This window comes from Thermobia domestica, chromosome 8 (genome assembly GCF_964235325.1).
Source record: "Thermobia domestica chromosome 8, izTheDome1.hap1.1, whole genome shotgun sequence".
NCBI classification, from domain to species: Eukaryota; Metazoa; Arthropoda; class Insecta; order Zygentoma; family Lepismatidae; genus Thermobia; species Thermobia domestica.
Genome location: NC_137461.1, coordinates 66708009 through 66730386, shown reverse-complemented (window position 1 = coordinate 66730386; position 22378 = coordinate 66708009). Strand labels below are relative to the sequence as shown.

The window sequence follows — 22378 nt, the reverse complement described above, 5'->3', positions numbered from 1 at the left end:
CAAGAGAGGGCAGGAATACCGACAAGTGGTGAAAAAGTTTTCCAGTGGCAACTGTTACCGTACGAACGTCACTCACAATGTTAGTTGGTGCACAGTGTGGAAAGCGGTTCTCAGCCAAGTGACCTTCGAAGACCGAATATTTTGTGTCTGTATGGTGTCATTGTGTAGCTTTTGTTACAGACGTTTGCTCTAAAAATACTCTGGTTATCATTTTGTGTATAACCTTGAAAAAGTAGCGCAACTGTAAAGAATAGATGCTCATAAATTTTGTGCCAGGATGGCTCATGGTCATTATGAGTTTCACTCTCTCTTCAACTTTCCTTTCATTAAAGTATTTTCCGTAAATAATATAATATCTGGTTTCACTAAAACGGGAATATTTCCTCCGAATCCTCGGTAGTATCCAGTGAAGCACTTACAACAACCCCAGATGTCTCGATTCCTCCCTGGACGCAACTAAGTCTGTATACGTTGAGAATGAGTCACTCGCTTAGACCAATACTTGTACATCACCGATGGATAGTTTTTTCTGTGTACCGAATTTAATCCTGCCTGACAAAAACAATACTCTTTCTAGCAGAAAAGCGCGACGAGACACGAAGGCAACAGTTCATCTTCCTGATCAGGCTACAACATCGATGACAAATGTCACTACAGTGCAACGTGATTCTCCAGCTGAAAAGAACAAGGTCAGCGTAAGCAAATTGATGACTTGAGCACTAGTTGTAACGAGCGCTACGGTTCGGGAAAGAATTGTAGCCCCTGGATATAGTGCTGCTCCTGTTTATGGTGGTTTCATGAAAGGAGCCAGAATCTTAATTCAGCTGACATAACCATTTTCATGTGCAGCATATGTGCAATTACAAATGACAATGATACAGACGGTGACAATTAATGTAACGTGAGTACACTACCGTATCACGAAATTAGGTACACACCCTTACGGAATAAGGTATGCTATCACGAAGTTAGATAGCTCATACATATTGTGTATTCTGTTTATTTATATTCTTTCTTTCGTATTGTTTGGGCTTCTTTTACTATAGCAGTTGTGTTTATGTTGACCTTCCTAACATAGAAAATACATCTATCCTGCATGCTTGTAAATGTATATTTTTTCAGTCAGCCTCCTTCATATCACGAAGTTAGGTAGGTTTACCCTACTATGACTATACGCTTGCTGTGTGTGGTATCCGGTTTCGATTCCCAGTGAGAACTCATGTGCTTCGGATCCCACGTAAAAGTGTAGGTCTGTGTCTCATATAGCCTCGGCGTTTAGCTACAACGTTAAACTTAAAACAAACAATTCAACATTAAATGTAACATTTTTTGTTTTGTTCGAAGTTTTAAATCCCTTTTCAACACTGGTTGAAATTATGTGAGATGTAGTCCTATAAACTTCATGTAACCAGAATGCCCTGCACATACGAATGGGTAGCAGTTTTTCCATTCAATTTATCGGTGGGAGCATTCATTTTCGATGTTGACCATCGTGAAGCAAGAGATCAGATACTCCTGTACACTCACTTTTGGAGGTCTCGGTGAATTTTGAATGATTTACTCGTTATAACCAGTGGGTCGCAATGTGGTTTTGGTGTACATTTTTGTGGAATCGAGAATTATAAAGAACGAAACTTCAATAAAGAGAGATGCGAAACACTGTCGCGTTTGTATGCGATATTTTGTGCTTCTAGCAGATTTGAACCTGCTATGATGCACTAAAATCGAGCTTGCTAGTCATATGGGTATACGAAAATTGGGAATTCAATAGGATTGCAATATGTTGAAGTTCTGAGGCAAACCTGTAAGAGGTGTTAAAATAAAAATAAGTTTGAAAAAACAAAGAAATAACATCCTTGTAACAGGTATTAAAATAAAAATACTTTTTAAAAAGTTATAGAAATATCACCAGAAATAATGTAGTGACTCTTTGATCCTTCTAAAATCAACTTTATTTGTACACTGAAATGCTTCAAAAGACGTCAGTCGACAAAAGAGCTCTTTACTGTATATTTCTTTCTCCACACTTCTTTATGCAGAATTCCTTGTTTGTGATTTATTTGTAAATGTATACATTGACTTGCTTTAATTTGATAATCTGGCGATTTCACATTTCTTTGTCCGTATCTGGATTTGTTAGAGGTGAGCCAGGTCCATTGAACAGGCTTATTCTAGACAGAAAACTGTAATAGTTCGCGGGTGCCAGAGTGTCAAGTTCTATATATTTTATGTTGTATGTGAAGTGTGTACGTCGTAAGTCAGTGTAAATATTTTGTTTATATTCTTAACCCACTGGCTACAAGTTAAAGAGCTATAGATTTTTTTAGTACGTAGAATACTATAGCGTATTGTCAGTCCTTGCGGAAGATACGAACAAGTTAAATTATCTAAGGAGCATCTAGTATAGTGCACAGGTGTAAGCGCAGATGTAATTACTGATACTTGTGTACTAACATAATGGATGAAATGGAAAACCAATGAAGAATTATTGGAATGGTAGGTGATAAAATAAAACGTGGATTTATTAAAAAGAGAGAGAGAGAAAGAAAGAAAAAAAAAAGAAATGAAACAAGTTTTGAGACCTGTACGGAAGAAATTATATTTATGTTTTTAAAAATATGATTGCGACGGAAAGAGAAAGAGAAAGAGGAAGAAAAAACGTGCAATTGGTAAGCCTGATAAATAACATTAAATTAGATAATTGTGACGTTGAAACGAAAAGATTAGTGGAAATCACTGAGGATGAAAACTTTTACATTTACGGTACACGATCTGCCAGGACTTTCCGTTTAACTTGCAGATTTAACCCTCGAAATGACATGCTTTTTTCTTTATTTAGTAAATAACGATTGTTATTAGATTTCGTTTTGTTTATTAATAGAATAATAAATTCGTCTGTGACCAAAAGAATCATCTCATGTCTTAATGTAATTTAAAACGTGTTGGAATTTAATACTGTTCGTTCAGCTCCTCCATTTTTTGAATTTTAATGTACATTTAAATATAGTGAAAAGCATAAAAAATATAGGGAGTGAACAAGATAATATCGGCTGTATACGAAGTAACTTTTCGCATAGTGTATACATTTGGGTTAAGATGCCAAAGCAGCGCACCCAAGTTTCTGGTTTGCAAGATTGAAAACAGATTATTAATCTATATTTAATAGCGTTTTGTTAATATTGCCTGGCTAATTTACATATTTTGGATTATTCCTCATTATCTTTTAGGCTATTTATTAATCTTGAAATAAATTGGTTGAACTTTGCCGAGAGCCTTAAGACGCCTTTAATATCTCTGCAGAGAATTACATTTAAATACTTTTAGAAAAGATCCTCCAGAGCCCGATTAATCGTTTTGAAAATTAATACGTAATTTAATGTTACGTTTAGAAACGTGTCTCAGTAAGTTAACAAGACGCCGATGGGACATTCGATAGAATAATCTATCTATTTATGAAAGTGATTATGTTTGTGACTTAATAACTCTTGAAACACTCGACCGATTTCGATCAAATTTTCAACATAGATGAGATTTGAGCCTGGGATGGATTTTATAGTTTCACTTTGACGGTGCACCTTAGGAGAGGGGGAGAAGGACGGGTAGATATATAAAAATGATCGAAAATGACCGATACTAGTGCCGAATCCATAGTTCTGGGGGTCGCTGAGATGAACAGTGACACAATGTCGTTTAAATCCAAATTCAGCCTCGCAGTTTGAGAAAGACCGTTTCCTCCCACTTTCTTCATTTCACTCATTTCTCATTATCACCGTCTCCTTTCGTCTAACCGGCATAATCGTGGGACGTAAAACTTAAAGATTTCATAGTATAATGATTCCCATTTTCATTATTTCTCCTCAGTTTTAGGCAAATATTTCATTATTTGCGGACTAAAGTAGCGTTTCAATTGTTAAATCAACGTACTAAATGTTATGTTTGACTGGGATTTGAAACCAAAGCCAGGCAAAAATATTTTTGCTTACACACTCAGCTACATGGAAGAAGAGCCCTTTGGTAAAATCCAATCATATTCACCAAGTTGTTTCTGTAAGAGCGTTTGCTGTTGTAGGATTTTTTAAATATGTTTTATTCTTATGGCTTGCATGTAATGATGCAGTAGACGATGTATTTAGTAAATACTCAATAGTTTGTAACTAGCCTCTTCTTCAATAGTTTGTCTTCCTTTTTCAAGTAAGTATCTTTAAATATGTATGACGTCAGATAAGAGATATCATTGCTCCTCAAGGTTAGTCACGAGGTGATTTCCTCCAACGGGTACTGCGCAGACGACCCTCATGATTCCTCTCGTCTCGTCTTCTCCACTCCTATTTCTCCTACGCAAATGAATAGTACTTGCCATAGCTAAGCATACATATATACAGCGCAATGGTTCTTCTAAGCAGCGATCCAGCTGAAGAAACCACTAACTAGTCTGTTAAAAATAAAGGACAAGTTATGCATAAGAGCATTATACGTTGTTTTATGAAAGTTTTAACTAAATAATAATAATAATAATAATAATAATAATAATAATAATAATAATAATAATAATAATAATAATAATAACTTTTTTAATGTGAATACTTTTAACAATCAGTTTGAAAACAGATAATTAAATATTTTAACCTTCTGACAAGGGCCGTAGCCTTATATTACTTGCCTGAAAATTGTCGTATGTTTCATTATAAGGTAATTATTATTTTTCCTAGCGTATTGTATAAGGTTGTTCTTAATAGTTTACAAAGTGCTATACTCTTGCCTAAGAGCTATTCGCGACAACGAAAATAGCTATCTGATTCATACTAGCTTTGTTATATTCAATAACTTACACTAAAATACAAGTGCTGAGCAAAGCAACGTTTTGTTATAAAACAATAAATGTGGCAGTTTCGGATATCTAACATATCCTTCTTCAGACACTATCGAAAATATGTGTCTGAAGATTTTGTCTGAAGTATCTGAAGAAGGATATGTTAGATATCCGAAACTGTCACATTTATTATTTTATAATACAACGTTGCTTTGCTCAGCATTTGTAGTGTAAGTTAAATGAAAATAGTAATTATTATTGTTATTAAATTTTAATTTTCTGGATACCCGGTGGTAACATGGTGTCCTGTAAAACTTCAAATCTCCGTACATATTCTGTTAAAATTCCGGAACGTGCTAATTTGATTGTTGTTTCCTGAGACTTGTAAAGGATCATTTCTTGATAGTAATCAAAATGATACTGAAGTTGGCATTTATTCCGAAGTTGCTAATAGTAAAATAATATGCAAGGAGTGAGTGAATTTTGCCCTGTGCTGGCGACTACACACATGATGCAGATTCTGTGCTAAATTATGTCCACTCCTTGGTATACAAAGGGGTTATTAAACTCTAAGCAAATAAATGAAGATATTCCTATATTTTGTTCCAAATTAAGGAGTGAGATATTTGCCTTCCAAGCTTGGTAACATGCAAATTGAAAACCTAAATGAACAAATTTGGCAGACACTTCGGGGAATCACAAGGTAATACGCAGAAAAAAGCAGGACATTTATGAGAGTCTTAAAAATGACTTAGAATGTAATTTTATCCAATATTAACTTGGGGTTTCTGATTCTCATATGTATCCTTCGGCACAATCTTTCTCGTACCGTATTGAAGAATGTTTCTTCTTTGACTAATTTCGTTCTAAAGCTAATTAACGCGGCAAGAACAGAAGTATATTGTGATTCAAAACCTAGATTCAAATCATTGTACATACCTTGTCATATATGCATACATAGGCTATATACCTTTACATTTTACACACAAAGAAAAATGTAGTCATAGTAATCAATCAAATTGTGACAAGAGTGACAAAACCAGTGTAGGGGTTTTGATAATAGCAGAAGTCGGGAATAGTTTGGGAACTTCTCAGTGTGTTCTGGTATTTACTATTTACATACTTGAATTATCTGTAGATAGAAAAGTAAAAGAGCCATTTTGATGAGTTTCAAAGTTGCAAAGATGAAACTGTCCATTCTGTCACCTAGCTGTAGTGCAATTAGTTCAATCCGATTGACAGATTGATGGGATCGAGATTCTTCTGCTACCTTTTATCACCATCCGTCATTTTCATTAATTTTTATACTATTATATTACAAAACAGTTATATAACCTATAGCAATGTTCAGTGATTTAGACGACTGGGACCGAAGTCTGCACCTAAATAAATAAAACCACAGTTGAAGTTAAAAAAGGAAAGAAACTGAGTAGCTTCGATTATGCGTACGACATCATGATAATTAATTCATTATATCTCCATGCAATTTCACTTTCCTGTCAACAATATTTACATTTTACTTTCAGTTGTCCACGTGCAAATTTCTGAGAATTTTCAATATTAAATACAGTAATCAAGTATAGATTATTGTAGTGAGTTACGTACGATATTTCAGTAACTTACATATTATTGCATATTAACACAAACCGAATATTTGCATGTCAAAAATAAAAATGTGTGTGATATTTTGACTTCCCTGACATTGTTATTCAGTGTTTGGCAACATTGCTCTGTTTGAAGTTAGTAATGACCAATCAGCATTGGTGAATTGACAAAGTCTATGCATAAAGTGTTAGAAGAGATTTGTAGACTAAAAAGGTTGTTGCATTATTTTCAATTCGTGAGGTTTACAGAATTTCTGGTTTTGTTGCCTTTATAAAACTTATAAATGGCACTTTTCATGATTGCAAGTAAACTTTTTGTTTGCGTTCTGCAAAGTCGGTAAGTTTGAAGATAATTAATTGAAAATGTCTCTTGTCATAGTGTGTTAAGCTAAGTCATTAAAATTGGTTGGTAAAATGACAACTTACGTAGTATTCTTGAATCTGAGCACTTCGAATTGCAGACGAGATATTATTTTGTTAGGGATTGAAAGTGATTATCGATATATTGACTACTGAACATTTTTGGTAACAAATTTCATAACTGTGTCAGGTGAACATACTATTTAAAATCCTAACCCTTTTACCTAATAGAGGATTTTGAAAAGAAATTGTGCAAACTTATTAAAGTCTGAATTAAAATAAAACGACTTACGTATATGTACGTTTCATTCGCACGTTATTATTATCATATGAAAGGTTGATGGTTGGAGTGAAGCATTGTGGCATCACAAATGATTTCACGATCATTATAGATCTCGAGGAGCGGAACACAATCATACAAAAAAATTTTGCGATCTGACTTTCGAAAATTCAGATAATCGCTATTCTTTGGTACTTTTGGTCTTTGGTCACTTGAGAACAATCGCAGATCTTTCACTCTTTCCGTGCAGGTTAAGTTTAGGCTAACCACTCGAAATAATTGTTAAAAAATTATAATTCTTTTTAGTTGATTTCCTTCTTATTGAAATGGAATGAAATTTTTAGTGTAACGTCCCACGTTTATGGACCGAGGCAAAGCGAGACAATGATGATAAAAAATGAATGAAATGATGGAATGAAGAAAGTGGACGGAAATGAGAGAAATAAAAAAAACACGGTGTTTGTCCACCACAAAACACGACGCGAGCTAGGATCGAACCAGAGACATCATTCACCTTTCTTCTTATTCTTCTCCAAAAGATTTGCGCTAGGCGACACGACAATCCACTGAAAGGCACGAATGCTGTCTACCCGAGTGAGAGCAGGAGAGGAGAGAGAAGGCATGTTCGCGATGGTGGGTTTTGCGCGTAAGCTAGGATAGTGCAAAAAATCTTTATATCGTATAAAAATACATGTCTTACATTTGGCACAGCTTTGCGACATTTCTTCAGTATGCATAATTACTTTGTATAGTCTTGAGTTCATCATTGCATCGTTATGGAACACTATGTAGTACAGAATATACACTTTGCATTACGCATTTCTGCCTTATTATACACATTAGAGGTAGGATCCCGATATACATATTTTCGTTACTTATGCATTGGTATTGTGAAGCGGAGTAACATATTTCGTCCTAAATTTTTTACATTTATGCGTACCTAAAATAGGATAGTACTATCCGTTTCAATTTACCACCCTTGACATGCAAAGATGATCTTGTGCTTTCATCATATAGGTATATATTTAGAGGTGCCTATATGAGTTGGTTATGGGCCACGGTGGCTCAGTGGTAGAGCGTTCACTTCTGGTACATGGGGTCCGTGGTTCGATCCCAGCTTGCGCCAGGTGGGCTTCGTGACAAATACCGTGGCGTGGGTTTTCTCGGGGATATCCGTTTTCTCCCACTGTTTCATTCATTTTTCATTATCTCCGTCTCCTATAACGTATGCGGTGTAATTGTGGGGTGTAAAACGGAATTATTTCATTTCATGAGTGGATTATGACTCAAAGCGCGTCGTTGAAATTTTAGGGGGTGAAAATGAGACATTTTTAAAACTGAAATGCACTTATTAACTTTCATGCGCTTTAAACCACGCCCTTTCAACCTATTTCATATAACAACCGCCTTTTATTACATCTTCTTGCCAGCAACCTCCTTAAGTATGACAGTTTCCGGTTTGTAATATGCTTTGTAATTATTGCTGCTTACAGCTGAATTTTATTTCACTGTGATGCACTGTATACTTCAGCAAAGTACCTAATAAATGTAATAGCTAACTTCACTTAACCCATCTAGCCCCTAATCCTAGCTGAAATACACAAAAATTTTCAAGTTATTGATATACCTAAAAATAATTCCAAGTATTAATAAAAAATAAAGAGAAAACATTGATAAGTAAAGCTACGAAAAGTATCCTTATACCCTTGTGAGAACTAAGATTTGTTGGTTGGTTTGGAGTTTATCGTCCATTCTAGCACCGAGGTTATATGAGCACGCTAATCATATAACCAGAAGTTAATTCGTAAGGTTTGTATTTATTTTCCTAGGAAAGTCTTTATTTTTTCTATGCTTTCCCGGGAATCAAACCCAGGACTACGTAAACCAAAGTCACGCCAAGTGAGTTCAAGACCACTACACCAATGGGGAAGACTGTGGCATTATTATGAATATACAGTCACTCTCAAAAACTTCTCTCATTAATTCAGATTTTTCCTGCAATCAATTTCTCAATTAATTAATTAATTAATTAATTAATTAATTGAATTGACTCTAGTTACACGGTTTCTGTTTTTAAAATATACTTTGCCATTAACCTGTGATAAGTTACCGGTATGAACACCGTGAAGTCTATCTTCAAGATACTGATTCAAGTAATTTTTTGAATGGATGGAACACATATTTCGAAGATTAACTAAATTTCGAAATACAGTATTAGTGTATTAGGAGAGTTAATGTTAATAAATGATAGTATGCTTTATAGGGGTTGACGGAAATGTTCTACGGTATATAATTTATGCTGTCTTCTTGAAAGTAGAAATATATGTCCGGATATATGTATACTGTGTATTACGTAATACAGTAGCTTAAGTACAAAATTAGTATGTGATAAATAAGTAAATATTGCGATGTTTAAATATTAATTAGTAAGTTTTATTTCATTCTCATACGAAAGCAAACGAAAGTTATATGTAGGTCTCCTCCTCAGTGAATCAACTCAAAAATCCAACAATACAATAGGATTGATATTGTTGCATAATTTAACTAATGTCCTTGTAAGATTGACTGTTTATTATATGTTACCAGATATTTAGCTCAGCTTTGGTTCAAAGTGTTATAATAATAATAGGCATATAGGACATGCCTGCAGATGATAATTTTTAACGCAAAAATTATATAACCAGAATAATTAAATAGGAATACATTCTTCGTATTCAGAGTAAAATAACATTGTTTGGGGTTCAGCATGGTTGCTTGTTGAGCTCTTCCCGTTTTTAAAAATATTTTTCTTGTCAAATTTTCATGTTAGTTTTTTTTTTTTTTTTTTTAATGAACAAGTTAGTTTAGTTGGTTTCAAAGTACTTTCGGTAAAATAATCAGTATTGTCAAAGTGTTCCTCATTGTTAAAAAAATATTTTCTAAATTAGTTAGATTGTCTAGAGCAGTGGTTCTCAACCTTTTTTCACTGATGACACTTTACTGTATGCCTACGACATCGCGACACACTTGTACAACTTTTAAAATTAAAATAATATAATATTCAGTGGCGCATGCAGTTTCATCAAGGGCGGTTCAAGCACTCAACCTCATATAATTTCAAGACGTGGATTAATTTCTTTGTATATCTTAGTATAGTAATGCATATTTTTCCATAATATCTTGCTCAAAGGGGTTAAAACCCCGAAACGCTTCTTGCGTACGCTATTGATCATAATGTAAGATAATAAGTTTATATAAACTAGTGACTTTATGTACTACTGTACATTGTAGCTGCCATTGGGGACGTTGACTGGCACTGGTTCACTAAACTAAATTCGCGACACACCCTAAGGGACTGCACGACATACCAATGTATTGTGACACACCGGTTAAGAACCACAGGTCTAAAGTTATTTTCCGTATCAGTATAGTCACTCGTATCGTGGCGTAAGGCAGGGCAATTGCTCTTCTTTTGGATTTTCGAAGGGGGTTCAGTTATTCGAAATACGCGCCAAGACATTAGATTTTCTTACTTACCCACTACAGCAGGGCGCAAATTTTCCGGTCGCCATTGGCGACTAGAAATTTAGAGCTGGCGACCAGTGTTCAGTAGGAATGGTTTCTGCCTAAACTCACGGACTGCGCAATTTCTGTTTCGCACGAAAATAATTGTCAATGAGTGAGGGAAAACATGGAATGCGTATGAAGTCTTTCTTTGTCAAACCAAAGGACCAGTGGGGGAAGCTCTCATAATTTGTCCACGAGAAATACTAGCGACCATCATTTTTGGTTTGGCGAGTGCATCTGACTGAAATTTTGCACCCTGGACTCCAGTATTTAATTTACTGTAGTTAATAAAGTTGTACAATGTGCACAAATAATAATTATTATTTTACATTAGGTATGGTTGTATTTGCATCAAGGTGTGTATATTCGCGATTTTGCTTGTGTGTCATCCATTTGTCCCACCTTGGAAAATTCCTACGGGCGTTTCTGCTTATCAGTGAGAACCTGAAAACACTGGCGTAATATAAAAGTAGTAGAAATTTAGGTACAGATTAAAAAAAAAAAAAAAAAAAAAAAAAAGTAGTTGTAATTCCATCAAAATCCTGAGTATTGATAAGCATTTTTTGCTTGTTGATAGTTTTCTTCCATTCTGTTTATTCACATTATACAATATTTTAAAATTACTTATGCTGTCAAAACCATACTTCTCAAATGTAGTTTTATAACAATAATAATAAATTTTGAAGTACCAAGAAATACAGCCACTGAATAATGTAATTGTTTACTTTAGCCTGCGTATAAAAGAGTATAGAGTATTTTAGAAAGGTAAAGAGAATTAAACACCTAGAATGGTAATGTATCTTGTTCAGTAAAAAATCTTGCCATACATTTTTCTTCGAGCATTAAATTGTTGCACATAGGATAATGATGCTGACATCCCCATTAAATATCCAATAATCAATTAACGTACGCTAATGAGTAGGGTTACCCCCACGAGACGAGTCGAGACAGAAATTTCGTGGCGATATAAAGACAAGACAGTACCTTTTCACTAAAAACACATGAGTTTTCTAGTGGCTATATGGTTAACGTACGCGTCTTTGGGGCCTGAGATTCGGTTCGATTCCGGATGAAAGCTGGATCCCACATTAAGTTGTAGATTCACGTCTCATGCAACTTACTGCCAAAAAAGACGCAAAATTTCACTCCATCCAACAAGCCCAGCAATAATAAGAATACAGAGTGAACCCAAAATAGCCTTATACTTTGTAGGTATGTACCGTACAATACATTTATATGTAAATTATACAGTCATATTTGTTCAATACTGTTTATGTACATCCAGTTAACACCTATAATATTTTATAATACAGTTTAATCTCGTGTGGAATCTTTCCATAGCACTATAGCACAGTGCGACACAAAATATTATCTGCGTAAATTTCAGTAAATGCTTCTGAAATATACTCTTTTGATTTGTCACTGTGCAGGAATTTCTCTCGTAAAACTTATTCTTTACTTCTTTAAAAAATCCATTGGTGTTAGGTCACATGAACGTGGTGCCCATTCCATGATTTCTTCTTCCGAAACATTGCTGTGGAAAAGTTTTGTTAAGGGGTTCCTTATTGGCAAAGCATAATGGGAAGATGCTCCATCTTGCTGAAAGGACAGTTCAGCGAAGATAGTTTTGGTGCTGAGTTATGGCATTTCTACGTCACGGTGCACTTCTAGATAATTCTCAATATCTACATCAAAGGAGTTTGGACTGTCAACTCCTTCGCTGGACAGTGCACCCTATACAGTGATGCCAGGCTGGTTCAGTTGAAAAATAGTGGAAACATGAGACTTGTTATCATCCCAGTACACGTAGTTATGCCTATTCATGTGACCCGACAATTTGAGGCGTGCCTAATTTGACCAAATGACCTTATCCAGATGGTATGGCTCTATACCGATTTGATTACGCATCATCAGTTTGCAGAACTGCAAATGGCGATCAGAGTCGTCTCCTAAAAGACGATTCAAGCGTTGTGGCGGTGGCGCTTAATAAAATTTCTAAAACGTAGGTAAAGAATATATAATACTGGTCTGGGATTATTGTTAAAAAAAAATGATCTTAAATGCGAAACCGGTAGTGAAACAACTGTAAGGCTATTTTTGGCCCATTCAGTATTTCTTAAGTTGAGGAGTCAGCTTTATGACACGTTTTCGAGACGAGACAGCAGCACTTGCTCGTATGCAGCTCTCATCATAAAGTTGTGTCCTTTTACGATTGATTGGTGGCTAATAATTTTTGGACGTAACTGTTTATAATACATGATTTTCAGTTATAAAAATGAATGTGATTTCCAGGGACTAATATTGGTTGTATTTTACTAAAAAGTATACAAACTTTAAGCAAGGTAAAGTTCTTCCGAGTGAAAATATCCGTTTCTTAAAAAATAAAAAATAAAAGACCCCTGAGTACAACAGCTCAAAATTAATTGCTCTCTTATTATCATCTGTGATGGGCTGGTAATTTGAACATACAAAGTAGTAAGTACATAAATATTGCCCTTGACATCATTAGCGTCTGAAGAAGCACTATACACGTGTATGCAAGCATCCATTATTACAGTTTAGATGGCAAACTTACAAGCGGTAGTAAGCCCATAAAATTGTTTGCAAGGACGACAAGCAATGCAGAAAAGAAGTAATAATAATTGGCGCCAAGGATAGACCAATTTTAAGGGTAGTTAAACGAATTATTTTCGTTAGTATTTTAGTTTATGCCTCAAAATTAGCTTCTTTCAGCTCTTTTATTTTCTTCTGGCTTAACTACTATAAAGTTGATAGCGTATTCATCAAATTGGTTTTGTTTCTTTTCATATTTGTTGTTTATTAGATTCTAAGTCGAAGAATGTAGGCAGACGGCCTTCAGCTTGTACTTATTTACAAAAATACTTATAGTATATGTTGGGCATTTTTATTATGATTTTTCGAAATACCAAAAAGTGATCATATTTAAAAGTTCATGAAGTACACAAGTATATTTGAGATATGTCCTTGATTTTTCCTAATCTCTTACATCGTGAGTTTCGTTATAAAATTGTCTTTTAATAGTGTTTGTTTTAGATTAGTTTTCTGTTTGGTTGTTTGTTAGTGTCAAATCTTGCAATTTAATTATTTTGGTGTTTTATACTAACTAAAGTTTTAAACGTTTGAACAGATACGTAAACTCGTTGACAATATAACATTTTCACATTTTCTTTCGCTTTATCTTTTTATTTTACTGTCAAATTAATTAAGTTGTTAAAATTTAATTTAGATTTTGTATATGCGTATGCAGCGTCAGTTAAGTAAGTATTACTTCAATAGATGGCAGAGTTGGTTCATTGTTTGTTCGAGACAATTATGTGTCGCCTTTTCCGAAATTTTGTTCTTTTTGGGACATTTTATTTCGTTGGTTTTAAAAGTTTTTTAAAATGTTTATTATTTTATATTTGGTATGACTAGTGTTGTTTTAAAACTTAACGTTCAACGACTATATACGGATACTAAGGGAGATAGTGATGATGATAATCAGTGAAATGGTGGAATAGAAAAAGTGGAGAGGAAGAATAAGGTTTCTCGTCTCGTTAATTTTGTAAAAGTCCTTTCTCGATTCTCGAAAAAGGTTGCCTCGTCTCATTTTGTAAATTTAATTCTGTTCGTTTCTTCTTAATTTAATCTAGAAGTTATCAGAATTCTTCCGCTTCACGGAAGGTCCACAAAAGTGTGAGATAACAACATTTAAACAATATTTATTATTGGAGTACAGTATATTGTGAAATGACTTGCGTATTTTTAAACGTGAATATATGCTCTTAATTGTATTCTTTGCAATCATTTTATCAAATTACAATTTTTATGCTATGAATCATGTAACAATTAAACAGGCGTTCGAGATCTAAGAAGTGGTGAACTAGTTAGTCTTCCCCTCGAGGCTCGTAAAATTTCTAGTCTCACCTTGAATTTAAAAAGACGCTTTCCGCGACTCTTGTCTCGTGAGTAACACTAGTGTATTGTAACAAATAAACACGAAGTTAATTAAGGAATTCTTATAAATGTTTGAATCAACAATATTAGTGAGTAGATTGGAGTGGAAAAGGATCAATAATATTAAATATGAAGCTCTACCAGTGCTTCTTAAACTAATTCCTATCACGACCCCCATTTTATCACATCTTCTAGCCAGGGATCCCCATATTATTTCTGGTTTTTAATAAGCTTGTGTGAGATTTTTTGATGCATCATACTCTTTCAGAATTGAAACAGTTTTGAAAGTTTTGAAACTTCATAACTAACTTAATTTTGGGGTCATATGGTAAAAAAATAATTTCTAATTTTGGTTTAAAAAACTTGGAAATTGTTAAAAAAAAAAGTTATTGCGTATTTTAAATGACTTGATAATGTGCGTGACGTATATTGAACCGGACATTGACGCACTAGTAAAATCACACCATGCTCAGGTGTCTCATTAGCTTTCAATTTTAATTGTATTTCAAAATGCAGGTTCTGTTGCCTTTGTATTTTTCTGGTATTTCAATATGCAGTTCTCATTCGTTTCATATAATACCTCTCTCATTTAAATTGATTTTTAAACAACTCTGCGTCTGTTGAAAATGTTTAGTAGATCTAATTTTTGTTGTTCTTAACAGTATGTATAAAAATACGTCTATCAAAACAAAGTTCAAAAAATAATATTTTAAAATATTTCCCGGCATTAGATTCTAATTATATGTATCTCTTCCGCTTATCTTCGCGATCCCCATGAAACCTTCTAGCGACCCTGACTAGTGATAACAAGAGAAAGAACATTTCTTTAGAAAGTACATAGTGGAGAGTACGTATCTAGGGCTAACTTGTTTATGGACACCTTGTGTCTGTCCATTCGGGAGGAGAAAATCCCAAGAGCTACTTGATGGATCACCGTCAATTTTCGTCAGAATGTAAGAGGTAAGAGTCAGGAATAGAGTTGGTTGATAGAGATGATCCAATTAGTTGGTCCCCATGTATTCCCATAGGCGATTATCATGGATGAATTGTCCCTTGGTATTATACAACTCAACTATACCTAAAGTCAAATTGGTTGCATACCATTCTGTTACTTTCAACATTCTAACCAAACTCCTTCACGTGGTGTACATGTAACATTGCTACTTGTTCTTTGTCATACAGATTGTTTTTCATATTCAAAAATTGATTATATTTTTCCCTGTCTACATAAAGTAGAAAATAATAATAATAATAATAATAATAATAATAATAATAATAATAATTTTCTTCGCTTCGAAAAATGCTACACAAGACTTACAAATTGCTGTGAAAATTTAAATTTGTTTAACAGTTTTCCGTGCAAAAGCAAAATTAAAAAAAAAAAAAAACTAAAAACAATATATACGGTTGACTGCGGCGTTAAAAGCGAGAAAAAGAATTGTATTGAAAATTAAATATAGGCGACAGGAGAAAATTGCAAACACTGAGGGTTTTTTTTAAAAAGCCTCTTTCATGTAGGGGAAACAAATGCTTACCATTTCAGAATCCAAAAGGGAGAGCTTGTAGTTTAGTTGTGCGTTAAAAAATGAGATTCACAAACCAAACGATGGTGGCAGTAATTGTTTTCCAATTAATGAAATCGATCGCATACTCGGTGTAATTGCTTCTAATCTTGATTTCTTACCCTCCTATAGCACGACAAACTGGTCGAGAAAAAAAAATAGTAAAATAAAGAATGGGAAAATAGCTGCTTTTTGGTTTTGGGAATTGCTCTACAGTGTGTACTTTCAATTTTCATGCATAGAAGCAGTAGCTATGCAACCTGTAAACCACGAATTTAGTATTCTGATTATATGTAGCAGTTTGTGCTTGCTCTAAGAGAAACTAGTTTTGTAGTGTAATTGAAGAAATTGTGTAGCATTGTTTTACTGCTGATGTTCATAGCGACAAATTACTAATAATTTGCGAAATATGTAATAATGTTGGATGAATATTTTAAATTAGGTTTTGTTTAGTGAGTGTAAACTTGTAACTGCTATTTTTCTAACTGAAGTGAGAAATATTGCTGTCTTATTTATCAATAACTTGTTTCGCATGAGCTTTCCTTTCCTGTTCATTATAGTTTTAAAAATCGTGCTTAATGATTGTTTGCATTTAACAGATTATTTATTATTTTTTAGTTTCCCCGACTCTGTACCACACCTGGGACCACGGTGGCTCAGTGGTAGAGCGTGGTTCATATTTGGTGCATGAGGTCTCTGATTCGATCCCAGCTCGTGCCAATTTGGCTTTGTAGTGAACAAACACCGTGTGCGTAGGTTTTCTCGGGATTCTCCCAGTTCCTCCTACTTTTTTCACTCCGCCATTTCATTCATTTCTCATCATCACCATGTCCTTTAGCTTTCACGGCACAACCATGGAATATAAAACTGAAATATTACCATACCTACCCAATTTTTCAATGACTGTTATACAGACAAGCAACAGCGCAGATAGCGACGTATATTAGCGTGAATGTTTATTATAGGATTAACGTGATGCAAAGACTCAAACGTGTGCCGTTTATTGTTACGAATTAGTCATTGGTGATGCTATGTCTTTCTGTTGTATTGGGCTTTATCTTCTGAATTTATGTTATTGTATTTCTTCTGCAAGATTATTTTGATTCCCTATACTATGTATTTTTAAATATCTCTGTGCCCAGTGGCGTATTTAGGGGGGCTTCCGGGCTTAAGCCTCCCGAAATCTTACTTACTATAGTAAAGTATATGAAATATCTTGCAGAATTTTCACATTTTCAGGCAAAGCCCCCCCGAAAGTTAGTAAAGCCCCTCCCGTAGCAAAATCGGGAAATGGTATTTTTAACGGTGCTAAATCCATATGCCATCCTTGTTTTTTTAATTCCATTGATTATTTGGAAATTATTTTGTTTCCTTTTGAAATTAACTGGAATTGTAATAGTTCCATTTTATTAACTTTTTAAACATATTTAAAATGCACTTTACTTCATGAAAATTAAATTTCGTTGTATATGTGAAATTAATAGTTAATAATTAAATTCTCACGCAATAATGTTTAATTTATGGTATATACAGAGTGGTCGATACAGACCAGCATCGATCAAGTATGACATTTTAATTTATTAAGATAATAAATTTATTTGCTTTGGTTTTGTTCTGAGCTTAAGGTACGGTATAAGTGAAAATAAATTAAGAATAGATAAGGAAGAAACTAAGTTAATACCTGTATGATAACAATAAGTAAATGATTTAAAATGTCATGACCGATCAACACGGGACTGTATACCTACTTTTGGGCCACTCTGTGTATATATATAGCCCCCCCCCCCTTGACGCTCAGGTATACACTGGATAAAATGGGCTTCAATCCTGCTTTACACTGGATAAAACGGCAAAATATAGTTTAGCCCCTCCCTTGCACTTATCCTGGATCCGCCCCTGTATATAGGCCTATACATATGATTTGCTCGTTTGAGCAAATAGGATAAAAAGTAAAGATGGCGTAGGCACTTAGCTCCGTTAAGGAAATCGGTGGGTATCAATAAAATATATGTAAATTGTAGCGTAGGGACGAGTTGAATTGCAACGCTGTTGAAAATTAGGCAATCGTTCTTGTCTTTGCTTCATTACTTTCCCCTTCCGGAAAATTAGATTTTGATTGGCCACCCAGCCAATTTGATGTGATATACCTATTTATTTCGTAGTTACTGGTACAAGTCAATGGGAATGCTCTAAAATTAAATAGGTCACAGTTAGAATGTAGAGTACTCGGTAATACTAAGAATCCATATGTGTATGAAGATGCTTTTTACTTTGCATTCGTAAGTTTTCTTTTTTAAGACAACAAACTCTGTTATTAAGTCTTCTCGCAACTGTACTTATGTATTATTAAACTTGTTGGACTAAGGACGGTTATTAAGTCTTCTCGCAGCTGTACTTATGTACTATTAAACGTGTTGGACTAAGCACGTTTAGTTCTAAGTATGATACTAGAACGAATTCGTTCCGTTTTAAAGGAGACTTTCCGTTCTCTTATATATACAGTCCGTCAAAAAAGGATATATATAGAAGTAAAAGGATAGTGTCTGTATTGTCTTCGAAGTTAAACTATGATGGTGTTATGGTGTTTCCTCGACAGATGTCAGTATTCTCATGATGATAAAATACAATAAATGAAACAAAATGGCCGGTGCATGCTTGACATTTGAGGAACAGAAGTCCATGTTAAAATACTGTTTTTCCGTGGGTTTTTTTTTTAGTACTCCCGTTTCCTTTCACTTTCTCATTCCACCAATTCTTTCATCATCATTCACTTGCTTTAATCATCGTCTCCCCTAGTCTAAAGAACATAATCGAGGGACGTTAAACTGAAAGGTTTCATTTCATAAAGTAGTGTTTCAAATTTGATGCAAAACCTCTTAATGTCACTGAAGTTCAATGTCGTTGGAGGCGTGAATTTGAAACAGAACCTTCTACCCGTTTGGCGGTTACACGACTTTGTCACAATTTAAAAGCTCATGGTGCTCTTTGTGATGTGCACAAGGGAAAACCTGGAAGACGAAGTACAGCTACAACTTTTGCTTCTTCGGCTATGGTTTAGAAAAGTTTGTAATCCCTAAAGCACTATTAATGTAAATACATGTGAAGAAAACTTGTTTTGTATTTCATTGTAAGCATTAAACTTGTGATTTATAATTTACACAGTGTTATTAGCGTTTTAAAAAAATTCAAGATGACACATGTTTGAATTGATAGAGCTTTACTGAGCTGAACATAGATACATGAGTATAAAAGATCGTGCGTTCTTTCGTGGAAAATTAATGTATTTTGGAAAATTAACAAGTAACAGTATCACGTGTACACCACATGTAGGAGTTATTTAAACCGGAAGTGATAGTAGAATAATACCACTCCAGTTTTAGTAGAACCATTAGAGTGGAGATGGAATATATTATTCGGGTGCATATTTGATTACAGAAAACCATCTATCGGTATGTTACCGTTTTCACTCTATAAGAGTGTTAAAACTGAAAGTGGTTGATTTCTGCCACTTCCTATCTGAATAGGAGGTTAAAAGAGAATCTTATACTTATCCTTAGAGCGCAAAATTGGCCCCACAAAACCGCTTCTCGCTATCGCTTAGCGTTTTTTGCTGTGTATAGATCGATGAAATGAAAATGAAATGAAATCTTTGAGTTTTACGTCCCACGGTTATGTCGGTTAGGATAAAGGAGACGGTGATGATGAGTAATGAATGAAATGGTGGAATGAAGAAAGTGGGAGGAAACGGGAGAACCCCGAGAAAACCCACGCACACGGTGTTTGTCCACCACAAAGTTCACTTGACGGGGGCTGGGATCGAACCCGGGACCCCAAGCACCAGAGGTGAACGCTCTACCACTGAGCCACCGCTTCCCCATTGTACAGATGGATATTAAAACCGAAAGTTGTAGTAGGTCTCTAGCATTTCTGGTTTTAGTAGAGACTTAAGGATGGAATTTAAATTAAATGAAAATTTAGGATTTTCTGCTACTTTTGGATTTAAAAGGGAGATTAGAATGGGGATTGAGTATATTCTCGGGACGCTTAATCGATTGCAGGAAAAGACTTCACGCTGTACTCTACCATTTTTCACTCCATGACGATCAAAGTTAAAACAAAGTGGTTGATTTAATTTTTGGTTAAACAGAGATTAAAGTGGAGATAGAATATATTCTTAGGACCTTAGTTGATTACAGAAAACCGCTTCTCACTATCTGTTACCGTTTTCACTCTATAACAATTAAAACTGGAAGTGGTTTGTTCCAACTGCTTGCAGTTTGAATAAGGGCTGAGAGAGATGTTGCCTATTATTAGAACGCTAAAGCCATTTTAATAAAACCGCTTCCCTCTGTATCTTAGCGTTTTTCTTCTATGTAGATCAATATTGGTACCGGAAGTCGTAGTGAATTTCTACCATTTCCAGTTTTATTAGAGACTTTAAGAATGGAAAAGAAATATATTGTTAAGATGCTTCGATTACAGAAAACCACTTCTATATATATCACCGTTTCGTCTCTGTAGCGATCATCGTTAAAACAGGAAGTGGTTTATTTTCTGCCACTTCCAGATTTAACAGAAATATTAGAGTGGAGATGGATTTTTTCTTTGAGACGATTATTCGACTGCAGGAAACAGCTTCTTGCTATTTGTTACCATTTTCACTTTATAACGATCAACGTTAAAACCGAAAGTGTTCCGGTTTCAGCAGAGAGATTAGAGATAGAAGATATTTTTGGGATGGTTGATTGATTGCAGACTATTGCTTCTTGCTGTCTACAAGGGATGAATTAAAAGTAATGACAACAAGGTTATAGGGTCTAATTCGTGCCTGACTTTATGCATTAACACCTGTTAAATTCGTTCAGTGTAATCGCCTTCCATCTTTATCAGCTTCCATCCTTATCACTTTTGTGTCGTAGTGCTTCTCGCAAAGTGGTTCCTTCATTTTGATAAGGTCGTCACGAAGTCCCTGGAAACGTTGTGCGCTCAGCCACGTGTCCTCGTGCGCACGTTGTTCGTCTTTCCGAAACATTGTTACGGTGCTATCACTTTCATCCTCTTCATTGCGGCATTACTGCTTTTGAGTGAAAAACACACAGTCGTTACCACTCGCCACACTTCATCACCTTTTATTCTCTTATCAGTTAGGAAACTCTTGTGGTGCTAACAACAGTGACGCGAGAACAGTATTACCACTGTTTTTTTTTTTATTCAGTCTATGTATTATGGTTTTTATTCAAAGTCGATCAATGTTAAAACCAGAAGTGATTGGTTTTAACCACTTCCAGTTTGAATGACGTTAAGAGAGTGCTCAATGTAAATCAATATTGAAACTGGAAGTTGTACTGAATTTCTTCTACTTCCGGTTTTAGTAGTGAGAAGGATGGAGATATAATGCATTATTGGGGCGCTTAACCAATTTAAAAAAAAAACATCTCTATTTATTATCTGTTTTACTCTATAGCGATTAACGTTAGAACCGGAAATGATTAATTTTTACCACTTCCGGTGTATCTGCTCCACAATAGAACTTGTTTCCTAACTTTTGGCCTTCGTACGTTTTCATTAAATTTATTGATGATTGGTGATGACAAGAATAGTTCTTGATATTTTTTTTGTCTCCCGTACGGAGAGAGTAAATATGTAAAAGAGTACTTGGTAAACCAAACTCCTTAGAAATTAATGCTGTGCGAGAACCATGCCGCTTCCTGAAATGTTAAAATATACTTCCATTAAGCGTTTTATTATGACACTAGCACAACAGTACATTGAGCTGTAAAGGAGATATATCCTACAGATTTAATTATCTCTTATTATATTTTGATTTGTTTAGGTAAAACATTCCATAAAAATATGACCTATCACTTCGAGCTAACAAAATAACATGCTTGTGAATAAACTGTCAGACATAGTTTTCGAGAAGAGAAAAAACGAACTTTTGTAGAGCTAAAAAATGTCATTCGTTACCAACGATAGTTGACAGTTTTTATTTAGCCGGAAGAAATTGTTACTCGTATATATTGTTTTTTTGTTTACACAACACGTGCTTGTGTTGTTTACAAACATTTTACAAGTGTTTTTTTTTTTTTTTTTTTTTTTTTGTTTATAAACAACAGCCACGTGTACCTGACGATGGAGTACTACATATTATGTTGGAGTTCTACAAATTGCAGACGACGGAGACATTAGCGACCCCTATAGTTACATGACGAGGGAACAGCGCCACTGCCTCCCGGAGCGCTTACACAGTTCCCAGTCT

The 22378-nt window shown here is 34.7% G+C and overlaps 1 protein-coding gene across 3 annotated transcripts in view; it reads left to right on the top strand.

Moving 5' to 3' along the window:
- The window catches only part of LOC145692973 (muscleblind-like protein 1), a 1077958-nt gene that overhangs the window by 342654 nt on the left and 712926 nt on the right, over positions 1-22378 (top strand). The window contains exon 1 of one of the 3 annotated variants that reach the window (XM_081768580.1): positions 6597-6751. The exons of the other annotated variants lie outside the window; for them this stretch is intronic. The gene's annotated coding sequence lies outside the window, so the exon portion shown is untranslated. Of the gene's footprint in view, positions 1-6596; positions 6752-22378 lie in introns of those variants that run through there. 3 annotated transcript variants of the gene reach the window in all.